A 16,184-nucleotide genomic window follows, 5' to 3' on the forward strand; every position below is an offset into this window, starting at 1 on the left:
CTTATAACTAAAATTCTTGTTAGTCATCCCTAAATGCATCACCTTACACTTCTCACTATTAAATTTCATCCTATTACTATTACTCCAGTTTACAAGGTCATCCAAGTCTCCCTGCAGGATATCCCGATCCTTCTCCGAATTGGCAATACCTCCCAACTTTGTGTCATCCGCAAACTTTATCAGCCCACTTCTACATTCGGTTCCGAGGTCAGTAATAAATAGATTAAATAAAATCGGACCCAAAACTGAACCTTGAGGAACTCCACTGGTAACCTCCCTCCAACCTGACAGTTCACCTTTCAGTACGACCCGCTGCAGTCTCCCCTTTAACCAGTTCTTTATCCACCTCTGGATTTTCATATCGATCCCCATCTTTTCCAATTTAACCAGTAATTCCTCATGCGGTACCGTATCAAACGCTTTACTGAAATCGAGGTATATTAGATCCACCGCATTTCCTTTATCTAAAAAATCTGTTACTTTCTCAAAGAAGGAGATCAGGTTGGTTTGGCACGATCTGCCTTTCGTAAAACCATGTTGTAATTTGTCCCAATTGCCATTGACTTCAAGGTCCTTAACTACTTTCTCCTTCAAAAATTTTTCCAAGACCTTGCATATTACAGATGTTAAACTAACAGGCCTGTAGTTACCCGGGTCACTTTTTTTCCCCTTCTTGAAAATAGGAACCACATTAGCTATTCTCCAGTCCAACGGTACCACCCCCGAGTTTAGAGATTCATTAAAAATTATCGCTAATGGGCTTGCAATTTCTCGCGCCAGTTCTTTTAATATTCTCAGATGAAGATCATCCGGTCTGCCCGATTTAGTCCCGTTAAGCTGTTCGAGTTTGGCTTCTACCTCGGATACTGTAATGTCAACCCCCCCTCCTTTGTTCCCCTCCGTTACGCTGCCTCTATTCCTAAACCCTTCATTAGCCTCATTAAAGACCGATGCCAAATATTCGTTTAGACATTGTGCCATGCCTAGATTATCCTTAATCTCCACTCCATCTACAGTCTTAAGCGGTCCCACTTCTTCTTTCTTTGTTTTCTTCCTATTTATATGGCTATAAAACCTCTTACTATTGGTTTTAATTCCCCTCGCAAGGTCCAACTCTACACGGCTTTTGGCCTTTCTCACTCCATCTCTACATGCTCTGACCTCAATAAGGTAGGTTTCTTTGCTGATCCCTCCCCTCTTCCACTCTTTGTACGCTTTCTGTTTTTTCTTAATCACCCCTCTGAGACGCTCGTTCATCCAGCTCGGTCTAAATCTCCTGCCTACGATCCGTTTTCCCTTTCTCGGGATACAGGCCTCCGACAGCTCCTGCAACTTGAAATAATCCCTGGCGCCTTCCGCCTTTAGATCCATAAATATGTTAGTCCAATCCACTTCCCTAATTAGTTGCCTTAATTTATTAAAGTTAGCCCTTTTGAAATCGTAAACCCTAGTCTCCGATTTAATTCTGTTAATCCTTCCATTTAGTTTAAACCGAATTAGCTCATGATCACTCGAGCCAAGGTTGTCTCCTACAACCATTTCCTCAACGAGGTCCTCACTACTCACCAAAACCAAATCTAAAATGGCATCCCCCCTCGTAGGTTCAGCAACTACTTGATGAAGGAATTCATCAGCTATCACGTCTAGGAAAATCTGAGCCCTATTATTGTTACTAGCATTTGTTCCCCAGTCTATATCCGGGAAGTTAAAGTCTCCCATGATTACACAGTTCCTATTAGTATTAACTTCCCTAAAAACATTAAAGAGTTCTCTGTCCATATCCAGGGTAGATCCTGGCGGTCTATAGCACACCCCAAGCACTATCCCAGGGGAGGCTCTAGTAGTTTTTTTACCCAATGTGAGTATTGCCCAGACAGACTCTGTCTTATCCATTCCATCACTTATTATTTCTTTACAGTTTACCTCATTATTGACATACAATGCTACTCCCCCACCTTTACCTTTGTTTCGGTCGTTCCTAAACAGCACATACCCTTCCATACCTGTACTCCAGTCATGACTACTGTTCCACCACGTTTCAGTTATTCCTACGATATCCGGTCTCATTTCTTGGACCAGGAGGTCCAATTCCTCCATTTTGTTACCTAGGCTTCTCGCATTGGTGTATAAACATCTTAATTTATGCCGTTTAGCCTCCCTCACATTAGTTATCCGATTTGGTATGGACACCGTACTGCCAGTATGACCTATTAGTCTAGTATCCATCCCCCCTGTCTTCCTTATGTCCAATCTCTTCCCCCCGGCTATATCAGTTCTTGTCTCATCACCCTCCTTCTCAATGTTGTAATTTGGCGTGGAGATTAACTGGACATCTCCCAACCGTCTCCCCCGAATTCCTAGTTTAAAGCTCTTTTGATGAGATGAGCCAGCCTCCCTCCCAGAAGACTATTTCCTTCCCTACTTAGGTGAAGTCCATCCCGTGAGAACAGTTGTCTGTCCCCGAAAGCCTCCCAGTGGCCATACATCCCAAAGCCCTCCTTATAGCACCACTCCCTCAGCCAACTATTTATCATCACAATCCTGTCAGCCCTTTGCTGCCCTTCTCTAGGAACAGGCAGAATCCCACTGAAAATGATCTGAGCCTCAATTTCCTTAAGCGTCTTCCCCAGCCTGGCATAATCTCCCTTGATTCTCTCTAGTGAGAACCTAGCCGTGTCATTTGTTCCTACGTGAAGGATGATCAAGGGGTTCTTACCTGCTCCTTTTAGGATCCTTTTCAACCGCAGGTCCACATCCCGTATATTAGCGCCCGGCAGACAGCACACCCTTCTGTTCTCTGGGTCCGCCCTGGTCACAGGCCTGTCTAACCTCCTCAGTAAGGAGTCCCCAATCACATAAACCTGCCTTTGCCTGGTGACAGTGCGATCTACTAATCTATCCCCTGTTCCCTCTAGTCGCAACCCCTGTCTGTTCCTATTTTCCCTTATAGTCCCCCTTGTGGCATCCTGTATCCTCCCCGGGGCCCAGATTTGGTGCTGTCTCCATCAACTCCTCCCCTCTTTCTATGGGACTAGCTGCTCTTCTCTTCTTCCTCACCCTTCCCCCTTCAGTTACCTCCTGCTGCACCCCTTCCTCGTTATCCAAACACCCAAACCTGTTCCTGAGCTCTATTTCTCCTTCACTGGCCCTCCTTTTCCTTGGCCTGCTTCTCACGGTCACATGCTTCCACTGCCCTTGTTCTCCCCCTGACATTCCCTCCTCACAAACCTTAGCCCCTGCTTCCACCTGTACCCCTGAGCATTCCCCTTCAGCCACTCCTTGCCTTTGCTCCATCAGCTGCTCAAACCCCCTTCTAAACTCTACCAGGGTATCTACCTGCATCTCTAAACCTCGGATCTTTTCTTCCAGCAGCTCTATTAGGCGGCATTTCATGCAGACATACCTCTGGTCAGGCACCCCCGCTAGGACCATGTACATACTGCAGCTGCCACATGCAATTATCTGCATTGTGTCCCCCGCCGCTTGGCTCATGGCTGCTGTGGTCTCTGCCCACTGCACCTGGGGGAACACAGCAAACGAGACACCGCGCCCTCCTGCCTCCCCTTCCAACTCCCACTCAAACTCCCCTGTTAGCAGCCCTGTTGGCCGGCTCCTGGGTGCCGCTGCTCGCAGCGGTGCCGCTGCCTGGCTGGGCGGCCGCTTTTATAGGCCCCCTAATCAGCCAAGCTCCGCCCCCTACTCAGGGCTCAGCTGCCTTCCCAGCACACTGCCCCTACAGGCCTCTACACACACAAGCACTACAAAATCTGGGTATCTCTGAAGTAGTTTCTTTGCTTTCCTGCACTCCAGCATAGTAACTACAAGTGCTTTTCAGCAATGACTTCTAAGCATGATATCACGTATAAAATATGTGCAAAGGGGTTTTTATTTCTGCTCAGAGCTGTGTTTAAGTCTAAGGCCTGGTCTACACTACACCTTTAATTCGGATTTAGTGGCTTTAATTCGAATTAACTCTGGAACCGTCCACACAACGAAGCCATTTAATTCGAATTAAAGGGCCCTTTAATTCGATTTTTGTACTCCACCCCGACGAGCGGAGTAGCGCCAAAATCGAATTTGTCAATTCGAATTAGCGTTAGTGTGGCCGCAATTCGATGTTATTGGCCTCCAGGAGCTATCCCACAGTGCACCATTGTGACCGCTCTGGCCAGCAATCTGAACTCGCATGCACTGGCCAGGTGGACAGGAAAAGCCCCGGGAACATTTGAATTTCATTTCCTGTTTGCACAGCGTGGAGAGCACAGGTGACCACAGAGAGCTCATCAGCACAGGTAACCATGCAGGCTGATAATCGAAAAAGAGCACCAGCATGGACCGTACAGGAGGTACTGGATTTGATCTCTATATGGGGAGAGGATTCAGTGCTAGCTGAACTGCGTTCGAAAAGACGAAATGCCAAAACTTATGAAAAAATTTCCAAGGGCATGATGGAGAGAGGCCACAATAGGGACACAGATCAGTGCCGCGTGAAAGTCAAGGAGCTCAGACAAGCCTATCAAAAAGCAAAGGAGGCAAACGGTCGCTCCGGGTCAGAGCCGCGGACATGCCGCTTCTACGCTGAGCTAAATGCATTTCTAGGGGGGGCCGCCACCACTACCCCACCTCTGACTGTGGATTCCGAGCTGGGGATAATCTCATCAGGGACACCTGATGATTCCGCGGAAGGGGAAGAGGAGGAGGAGGAGGACGAGCTGGCAGAGAGCACCCAGCTCTCCGTTCTCCCCAACAGCCAGGAACTGTTTCTCACCCTGACTGAAGTACCCTCCCAAGCCTCCCAAGCCAGCACCCAAGACCATGACCCCATGGAAGGGACCTCAGGTGAGTTTACCTTTTAAAATATAAAACATGGTTTAAAAGCAAGCATTTTTAATGATTAATTTGCCCTGAGCACTTGGGATGCATTCGCAGCCAGTACAGCTACTGGAAAAGTCTGTTAACATGTCTGGGGATGGAGCGGAAATCCTCCAGGGACATCTCCATGAAGCTCTCCTGGAGGTACTCCAAAAGCCTTGCCACAAGGTTTCTGGGCAGTGCAGCCTTATTCCGTCCTCCATGGTAGGACACTTGACCACGCCATGCTAGTAGCAAGTAATCTGGTATCATTGCCTGACAGAGCCTGGCAGCATATGGTCCCGGTGTTTGCTGGCATTCAAGCAACATCCGTTCTTTATCTTGCTGTGTAATCCTCAGGAGAGTGATATCGCTTAGGGTAACCTGGTTGAAATAAGGGAATTTAATTAAGGGGACTGAGGTGGCCGTTCCTACTGGGCTGTTTGCCTGTGGCTGAAAAGAAATCCTTCCCTGCATTTAGCCAAGTGCAAGGGGGGGGGGGGGGAGGATTGGCCCAGAGCTTTTCGCGTTTTGCTAGCAGGGATCTTCCCTGATACCAGCCAGGCGGTGGGGGGAGGGATAAAGCACTCATCCCAGAGAATTCATGGCGGGTGGGGGGGGGGGGGGGTGTTAGTTTGGTTCCTGCAGGGATCTTCCCTGATACCAGCCACGCGGTGGGGGGAGGGATAAAGCACTCATCCCAGAGAATTCATGGCGGGTGGGGGGGGGGGTGTTAGTTTGGTTCCTGCAGGGATCTTCCCTGATACCAGCCACGCGGTGGGGGGAGGGATAAAGCACTCATCCCAGAGAATTCATGGCGGGTGGGGGGGGGGGGTGTTAGTTTGGTTCCTGCAGGGATCTTCCCTGATACCAGCCACGCGGTGGGGGGAGGGATAAAGCACTCATCCCAGAGAATTCATGGCGGGTGGGGGGGGGGGGTGTTAGTTTGGTTCCTGCAGGGATCTTCCCTGATACCAGCCACGCGGTGGGGGGAGGGATAAAGCACTCATCCCAGAGAATTCATGGCGGGTGGGGGGGGGGTGTTAGTTTGGTTCCTGCAGGGATCTTCCCTGATACCAGCCACGCGGTGGGGGGAGGGATAAAGCACTCATCCCAGAGAATTCATGGCGGGTGGGGGGGGGGTGTTAGTTTGGTTCCTGCAGGGATCTTCCCTGATACCAGCCACGCGGTGGGGGGAGGGATAAAGCACTCATCCCAGAGAATTGGATGGGGGGGGGGGGTGTTAACCTTCAGCAGCAGAAAACAAGCTAACAGGAAAACTGCAGCACAACGGGCTTTGCTTGGTATGTGGGAAAGCAGGGCGCAGAAGCCTAAAGACAGTGGCTTACCATGGCAGCATGCAAGGTGAATTCTGTTGCCCGGACCTGCGTCTGTGATCTCTAGCAGCAAAGCCACAGGCACTCAATATTAAGAGGCAAAATGCGACCTTGCACAGAAATCACATGTGCTATGTAATGTGAATAGTATACACCGTGAAAGAGTATAAGCATTGTTCTGAAAAATGTATCTTTTAAAAAAATTCTCTCCTTTTTTCACTCCCTCCAGCAGGTGCAAATGTTTCAAGCCTCCCTCCTCCTTCCCGAAGGCTATCCCAGATAAGGCGTCGTAAAAAAAAAACGAGAGAAGAGATGTTTTCCGAAATCATGCAATCCACCAGGAATGAAAGAGCTCATCTGAATGAGTGGAAGGAGACGGTTTGCAAGTATAGGAAAGAAGCCAGTGACCGTGAGGACAGGAGGGACCAACGTGAGGACATGAGGGACCAACGTGAGGACAGAAGGGACCAACGTGAGGAGAGGAGAGACGCTCGAGATGAGAGGTGGCGGCAGGAAGATCAGAGGAGTCGGGAAGCAACGCTGGGGCTGCTGCGTGAGCAAACAGACATGCTCCGGCGTCTGGTGGAGCTTCAGGAACGGCTGCTGGAGAACCGAGTGCCGCTACAGCCCCTGTATAACCCCCCTACCTCCTCACCATGTTCCATAGCCTCCACACCCAGACGTGTAAGAACACGGGGGGGGAGGCTCCGTACACCCTCCCATTCCACCCCAGTGGACAGCCCAAGCAAAAGGCTGCCATTTTTTTAACCTTTTTTTACTGGGCTTTTCCTTCCCGCAGATCCTCCTCCCAAACCCCACTCAGGTTCTGTGCCGCTACAGCCCCTGTATAACCCCCCTACCTCCTCACCATTTTCCATAGCCTCCACACCCAGATGTGTAAGAACACGGGGGGGGAGGCTCCGTACACCCTCCCATTCCACCCCAGTGGACAGCCCAAGCAAAAGGCTGCCATTTTCTTAACCTTTTTTTACTGGGCTTTTCCTTCCCGCTGATCCTCCTCCCAAACCCCACTCAGGTTCTCTCCCTCTTTTTATAATCAATTCATAAAGAATAAATGATTTTTAAACAATGGTGACTTTATTTCCTTTGAAAGCAAGCTGGGGGAAGGGGGAGGGTGGGTTCCTTACAGAGAATGAGTCAATAAAGGGGGCGGGTTTTCAGGAAGGATAAACAAACATAAATTTCACACTGTAGCCTGGCCAGTCATGAAACTGGTTTTCAAAGCTTCCCTAATGCGCAGCGCTTCATCGTGTGCTCTTCTAATCGCCCTGGTGTCTGGCTGCGAGTAATCAGCAGCCAGGCGATTTGCCTCAGCCTCCCACCCTGCCATAAAGGTCTCCCCCTTGCTCTCACAGAGATTGTGAAGCACACAGCAAGCAGTAATAACAATGGGGATATTGGTTTGGCTGAGGTCTGAGCGAGTCAATAAGGATCGCCAGCGACCTTTTAAACGGCCAAATGCACATTCTACCACCATTCTGCACTTGCTCAGCCTGTAGTTGAACAACTCCTGACTCCTGTCCAGGCTGCCTGTGTATGGCTTCATGAGCCATGGCATTAAGGGGTAGGCTGGGTCCCCAAGAATAACAATTGGCATTTCAACATCCCCCACGGTTATTTTCTGGTCCGGAAAGTAAGTCCCTTGCTGCAGCCGTTTAAACAGATTGGTGTTCCTGAAGACGCGAGCGTCATGAACCCTTCCCGGCCAGCCCACATGGATGTTGGTGAAACGTCCCTTGTGATCCACAAGTGCTTGCAGCACCATTGAGAAGTACCCCTTGCGGTTTATGTACTGGGTACCCTGGTGCTCCGGTGCCAAGATAGGAATATGGGTTCCATCTATTGCCCCACCACAGTTAGGGAATCCCATTGCAGCAAAGCCATCCACTATGACCTGCACATTTCCCAGAGTCACTACCTTTCGTAGCAGCACCTCCGTGATTGCTTTGGCTACTTGCATCACAGCAGCCCCCACAGTAGATTTGCCCACTCCAAATTGATTCCCGACTGACCGGTAGCTGTCTGGCGTTGCAAGCTTCCACAGGGCTATCGCCACTCGCTTCTCAACTGTGAGGGCTGCTCTCATCTTGGTATTCTGGCGCTTCAGGGCAGGGGAAAGCAAGTCACAAAGTTCCATGAAAGTGCCCTTACGCATGCGAAAGTTTCTCAGCCACTGGGAATCGTCCCACACCTGCAACACTATGCGGTCCCACCAGTCTGTGCTTGTTTCCCGGGCCCAGAATCGGCGTTCAAAGCCTATAACCTGGCCCATTAACATCATAATCTCCAAAGCACCGGGGCCCGCGGTCTCAGAGAATTCTGTGTCCGTGTCCATGTCCTCATCACGCTGGTCGCTGCGCTGCAATCGCCGCCTTCTCCTCCTCCTCGCCTCTTTTTTCTGGTCCTGTGTAAGCATAAACTCCACGAGAAAGCGCGAGGTGTTTATAATGTTCAAGACTGCGTTCTGGAGCACAACGGGATCCATGCTTGATGCAGAATGGAGTCTGCAGAGTTCACTCAGGAAAAAAGGCGCGAAATGGTTGTCTGCCGTTGCTTTCAGTGAGGGAGGGGGAGGCTGTACCCAGAACTACCTGCGACAATGTTTTTTGCCCCATCATGCACTGGGGTCTCAACCCAGAATTCCAAGGGGGGTGGAGACTGCGGGAACTATGGGATAGCTATGTAAAAGCTACCCACAATGCAACGCTCTGGAAATCGATGCTACTATGGTAGCTTGGACGCACACCACCGAATTAATGGTGCCTAGTGTGGCCGAATACATTCGAATTTACAAAATCGGTTTCCTAAATTCGAATTATATAAATTCGAATTAATCCTGTAGTGTAGACATACCCTTTAAAAACCAAGGTTTTTAGCTTTTATTTTAAAAAAATCAGTTTCTCTCTGAAGGAGCTTCAGCAAGACACCAGCTTCAAAGCCTCATTGTGCGGATGAGGAATGGCTTGGGTTAACACTTTCAACAAAGGCAGCTGAGATCTTAGGATCCCTTGGCCTCTAGTGCTTGGTATTTTATTATTTTAAAGAAGCTTAAAAGCATACAAATTTGTATCGTATGCCCTGACAGCTCATTTTCATCCCTTTTTTGGCTTCAAGGGAAATGTATTTGGCTATACATTTCCAGTCTCTGCTGTTTGTCCAGTATTCCTAGACACTTAACAGAATGCATTTCAAACTTTAAAATTACAAATATGTGCCCTTTAAAATGAAATCAGTTTTTCCTTAATTTATCTGTCAAGACCTGAATTCAGGGTTATTTGTTTTCACCCTGCTATACTGATTACATCACTAGCATCCCAAAGCCTGTAAGGAATGTGAGGATTTGGGTTCCTGCAATGTTAGCAACAGCATCAATATTTTTAGAGAAAATGCATTTCTGAAATCAGATTTTAGCAGATAAGAAAGTAACTATTAAAATAAAGGCTTTAAAATATCCCTTTACAAAAATTTCCTGTAGAATTTTAATAGAGGTGAAGCCAAAAAAATTCTACAGAAGTTATCCTAAAATCCCATAGAATATAAAAGAGCATTTCCTTTCTATAGGCTTTGAGGGGGCAAGAAGTGTGTTTAAAGTAACCATCCTATTGAAGTCTCTAGAAAAGATAAATTTATCTAATCATCTTAAATGGTGCAAAAATCCTATAACAAGGTTAACATTTTCTTTGTCATTATGTAGAACCTTTCCATTTGAGGGTGTTTTGTTTTTAAACCTACACCTGTATTACATCGTCCTAAATCCTGGACCCAGTGCAAAGCCAGAGGAAAAGGACTGTGTACAGAGATGCGCTGTCAGGAAGGGATGGAAGCTTATCTACATCTCGGGGTACTGCTGGGCCCAATCAGTAGTAGTAGTCACTAGTCAATGAGGAATTAGGAAGAATGGTCCTCTGTGGACAGATTATTCCATAATTGTCTGTTACTTCCTCTTTCACATTGGTAACATCTAGAGGTATTACGATGCTATACAAACATAGATCATGACAGTCCCTGCTCAAATAGCTTGGACTACATGGAGAACATCTAGGTTGTATGCAGTGTTGTAGCTGTGTCCCAGGATATTAGAGACAAGATGGGTGAAGTAATAACTTTTACTGGACCAACTTAGATTTTCAGAAGCCTTTGATAAGGTCCCTCACCAAAGGCTCTTAAGCAAAGTAAGCTATCATGGGATAAGAGGGAAGATTCTCTCATGGATTGGTAACTAGTTAAAAGATAGGAAACAAAGGGTAGGAATAAATGGTCAGTTTTCAGAATGGAGAGAGGTAAATAGTGGTGTCCCCCAGGGATCTGTACTGGGCCCAGACCTATTCATCATGCATAAATGATCTGGAAAAAGGGGTAAACAGTGAGGTGGTAAAATTTGCAGATGATACAAAATTGCTCAAGATAGTTAAGTCCCAGGCAAACTGCAAAGAGCTACAAAAGGATCTCTCAAAACTGGGTGACTGGGCAACAAAATGACAGATGAAATTCAGTGCTGATAAATGCAAAGTAATGCACATTGGAAAACATAATCCCAACTGTACATATACAATGATGGGGTCTAAATTAGCTGTTACCACTCAAGAAAGAGATCTTGGAATCATTGTGGATAGTTCTCTGAAAACATCCACTCAATGTGCAGTGGCAGTCAAAAAAACGAATAAAATGTTAGGAATTATTAAGAGGGATAGATAATAAGACAGAAAATATCATATTGTCTCTATATAAATCCATGGTATGCTCATATATTGAATACTGTGTGCAGTTGTGGCCCCCCCATCTCAGAAAAGATATATTGGAATTGGAAAAGGTTCAGAAAAGGGCAACAAAAATGGTTAGGGGTATGGAACGGATTCCATATGAGGAGAGATTAATAAGATTGGGACTTTTCAGCTTGGAAAAGAGACTAAGGGGGGATATGGTAGAGGTCTATACAACCATGACTGGTGTGGAGAAAGTAAATAAGGAAGTGTTATTTACTCCTTCTCATAACACAAGAATTAGGGGTCACCAAATTAATAGGCAGCTTTAAAACAAACAAAAGGAAGCATTTTTTCACACAATGCACAGTCAACCTGTGGAACTCCTTTGCCAGAGGATGTTGTGAAGGCCAAGACTATAACAGGGTTCAAAAAAGAACTAGATAAGTTCATGGAGGATAGATCCATCAATGACTATTAGCCAGGATGGTGTCTGCCTCTGTTTGCCAGAAGCTGGGAATGGGTGACAGGATGGATCACTTGATTACCTGTTCAGTTCATTCCCTCTGGGGCACCTGGCATTGGCCACTGTTGGAAGAAAGGATACTGGGCTAGATGGACATTTGATCTGACCCAATATGGCTGTTCTTATGTAACTTCTGTTGGTGAGAGAGACCAGCTTTCAAGTTTCCACAGAGCTCTTCTTCAGGTCTGGGAAACTTATTCAGAGTGTGTCAGCAAAATAAAAGTTAGCTCATATTCTAACGGAACATTTAAGATGAAGAGGCCTGTTAACACCTCTGTAGTCATAAGACAAAAAAGGGGGTTAGTGGGTTACAGATTGTTGTAATAAGCCATAATTCCAGTGACTCTGTTTAGTACGTGATTTTTAGTATCTAGGAAAACTATGAATTTAAGATTCCAGACTTGTCTTTTGAAAGTATTGTGCAGGTATTTTTTGTCTTATCACTTTCTATGTAAGTTCATTTGAGAGCATAGTGATTGTCTAGTTTCACCCACATAGTTGTTGGGGCATTTAGTGCACTGGATGAGGTACACCACATGTTGTGATAGGCATGTGTAGGATCCATGGATCTTCAAAGGTGTGTTTGCGGGGGGGGGGGGCATTGATCATAGTAGCTGTGGAGATATGTCTGCAGGTTTTGCATCTGTTCTGGCAGGATCTGGTGCTGCTTTGAGTTGGTGTGTGCTGGTCTGTGGGGAGCTTGCTTCTGATGTTGGAGAGGTTATGGGTTGTTTGAAGGTCAGACAGGGATGGGGGTTCAGGAAAGATTTCTTTCAGAATGGAGTCTCCATCAAGTATGGGTTGTAGTTTGATTATACTCTGTGTGGGTTACAGTGAGGTGGTAGGTGACAACTAAGGGTGTGTGGTTGGATGGGGGTTTATTTGTGTATTTAAGCAGGTTCTGTCAGGGTAGTAAGATAGCCTGTTCCATGATGTGACCCATTGGATTGCAGTAGATCACATCACCTTGAATGGTCCATTAGAATATGTGTTAACTACTTACACTATACAATGTTTGATTTTGTATTTAGCTGTGACACTTAGGCCAGGCCTACACTACAGACCTATGTCAGTATAACTACATCGCTCAGGGGTGTGAAAAATCCACACCTCTGAGCAATGTAGTTATACTGCCCTAGACCCCCGGCAGGTAGTCCTGTCAATGGGAGAGCTCTCTCCTTTCAGCATAGGAGCGACTTCACTTAAATGCTACAGTGGCGCAGCTCAGCTGCATCGGTGCGGCTGCATTGATGCAGCATTTTATGTGTAGACTTGCCCTTAGTACCTTTCCCAGACCTAAGGTTGAGCTCTGTGTGGCTTGAAAGCTTCTCTCTCACCAACAGAAGTTGGTCCAGTAAAAGATATTACCTCACCCACCTTATCTCTCTAACATCTAAGATGGTAATTGCTGCTGCTATTATTACCATCTATTATTAAATATCAGTCCTCTATCTTTTTAGTTCACTGTTGTAGATCAAATCACCATATTAAGGCTCTATAACGTCACTGTCTACCAATTCCTTGATGAAAGAATTCTTTTTTTTTTTTTTAAGAGTGAAATCCTGACCCCAAACGATATCAATGTGAAAACTCCTGTTGCCTTCAGTGGGGCCAGGATTTCACTTGAAGTCTCCTGGGTTTAATCAGATTATAAACATTTCATGCTTAAACTACATAATCACATCTCTCCCCTGACTCTCTTCCCCCAGTTTCTTAGAGTGCACTAAACTCTGTTACTGGAAAGATACTTTGAGTTGATCTGCATAGAAATATAAATGTTCATTTTCCGTCACTGTCATTATAATCTTTCTGATTCAATAACAAATAAATAAAATCAAACTAGGTCAGCTAATTATATAATCAAAACAAATAACTATCCAAGTAACAGCTGAGAGGCATAAGGATGAAGGGTTATGTGCACACTGCGATATGCCATAAAAGGTATTTTTCCACTGTGTCAGTCTGAATAGGGTGAGTGCCTCTTTAAATATATTAAATAGCATAAATGGGGGGGGGGCTGTTAAACTCTGATTATATTTAAAATGTAATAGAATTACAAGTTTCCATTAACATACAATTGGTGGAATATAAGAGCTATGTGAGAGGACAAAGGTTAACCCAAAGACTCTTAAGAATGGTTAAGGTATGTAAAAAAGAACAATGGCCAGAGTTGTGATGGGGTTTTTTGTTTTCATAAAGGATGTTTTGGCTGCTATGAAATGTCAGTAGACTTGTTCAACATTTGTTAATAATGCTAGACAATTTTGGCTCTGGCTTTAGAAGCATATATGTGGCTTTTTATGGTATTTTTTGTTCAACTTGTACTTCACCTGAGCCTGTTCTCCATGTGTGGGTCTCCTCTCACCTGCTCAGAAGGAGGATGGACTATGAATGAACATGTATAAGCATCTGTAGAGAACTGCATATGTTTTTACAATGTCCAGTGTTCTAGTACTTTACGGGCTCAAATCTGCAATGGGCTGAGCATGCTAAGACTGACCTAGCCAAGCGCTTTGCTGAATCAGGGCCTAAATATGTGCCTAACTTTAAGAACTCAGGTCTATCCTTATTAAGTAAAGCACTTAAGCATGTGCTTGAATGTTTTCCTAAATCATGGCCAGAAGCCTGTGCTTTAGTCCTGTGACCAGAGTCCCATGGGGTCACACTGGAGTTACTCAATTAGGGTGAACTGCAAAGAATGGGGCAGACAATCCCCAAAGCTGGTGGATATTCCTATACTTAGATTTACTAAACCAGCACAAAACGGCTTCTATAATACCTTACTAGTTACCCAGAAACCAACAACACAGTTCTCTTAAAGCAACTCAGCATTAGGCCTCCACCCAGACACCCGAATCAAATATGATGAGGATTACTGAAAATCTTATTAATCATTTAAGAAAGTTCTACCAATCCCAAAGGATCGGACACATTACCTCCCAGGTTAATGAACATTCCAGATCTTGCCCAAATACATGCTTACAGCCAATTCTTATTAACTAAACTAGAATTGATTAAAAAAGAAGAGAGTATTAGTTAAAAGATCAGTATACATACTGACATGTACAGTTCTTGAGATTTGGATTCATAGTAGAGATGGTGAGCTTTGTAGTTGCAAAGAGTTCTTTCAGAATTAGTTCATAGGTTATAGTCCAATATTTATATTCAGGGTGATTCCAGGTTAGGATAGGAGGTCTCAGCCTTTTGGCTTAAGCTTCCCTTGCATGAAGCATCAAGAAGAAATAACAAGATCTGAGATAAAAAGGATCAGAATCCCAGACATTATTATACATTTCCAGGTCATCTTCGACAGCTCAGAGTCCTCAGGCGAACAATAGGCAATTATGGAGACTTTGAAATAGACCTATTTCCTAAGCATCACTGGTAATTATCTATACAGATTAACATAAGGCGCTTGCCCATTTTCCACCATTTGTAGGTGATTTGCTATACATTTCAAAGAGATGAATACAGTGATATTACTATGTTTACAGTTTATTTAAATGTTAATATTTCCTTTTGATATCTGAATCAATAGCTATAGTGACAGACAGAAACTGTCCATTTATGTGGCTAACATTTAACAAGATACAAGTACACACATACAATTAGCATTACCTTTAATTTCTAACAACATAGGCTAGAACTTTGAAATGCAAACCTATCTAGCATGGAGTGGCCCTAATACCATTCACATACTTTTCTAACATGTCTCTAATGGTTGACTCTGGTCATTTATCCTGCAAGCTGCTTAATCCTTTCTGGCCATGTGTCACACTTCGTATAAGATTTGTTGCAGCTGTATAACAGTGGTAGCAACAATGATTTTGCATGGTCATATTTTAATCAGATAATGTCACAAGCCCTAATCCAGCAAAATGCTTGAGTGCTCAGCATCCCTGTGAATGGAGCACGTTCTCATTTCAGTACCCTGAAGGCACTGAAGAAATGTTCCAGTTGGGGAATTTTCCTTTCTCCATAAAGTAAATAGTAAATTATTGTTTTTGAGCCCAATACTGTGTAGCCTTGTCCTGGGTGGACTAAGTGGGGGAGGAAGTGACTGAGGAAGATCCTGCCTCTTTTCACAGCCTGCATATAGATGGGCAAAATTGCAGTCCCAGCTCTCAGGCTACTGCAGAGGTGGCTAACCCCCAATCTAGCTGTGGGGTGGTTGTGTCTATTCTCTCCCCCCCCCCCTCGCCCCCATTGCAATAATTGTGCAGTAAATGTTAGAGAAAATATTTTGATAATCACTCTGGAACTATTAGTGGTGTTTGCTGTGGGGTTTCCAACATGATATGCATGTTATATTTTAGTACTAACAATTTTCACTTCCATGCACAGTATTTCACAGAGACAGCTTTGAAATAGTGGGACATGTTACTCCCCTGCTATTAGGCCCACAACACAAATACACTCTTGCCTGTCCCACTTCTTCAGGTCCTCAAGATTTTCTTTCACAGAGACGCTAGCAATGAGGCTCAAATCTCAGGTTTCAGAGTAGCAGCCGTGTTAGTCTGTATCCGCAAAAATAACAGGAGTACTTGTGGCACCTTAGAGACTAACAAATTTATTAGAGCATAAGCTTTCGTGGGCTACAACCCACTTCTTCGGATGCATATAGAGTGAACCATATATTGAGGAGATATATATACACACACATACAGAGAGCATGAACAGGTGGGAGTTGTCTTACCAACTCTGAGAGGCCAATTAAGTAAGAGAAAAAAAACTTTTGAAGTGATAATC

This window comes from Emys orbicularis, chromosome 1 (assembly GCF_028017835.1).
Source record: "Emys orbicularis isolate rEmyOrb1 chromosome 1, rEmyOrb1.hap1, whole genome shotgun sequence".
Taxonomy (NCBI): domain Eukaryota; kingdom Metazoa; phylum Chordata; order Testudines; family Emydidae; genus Emys; species Emys orbicularis.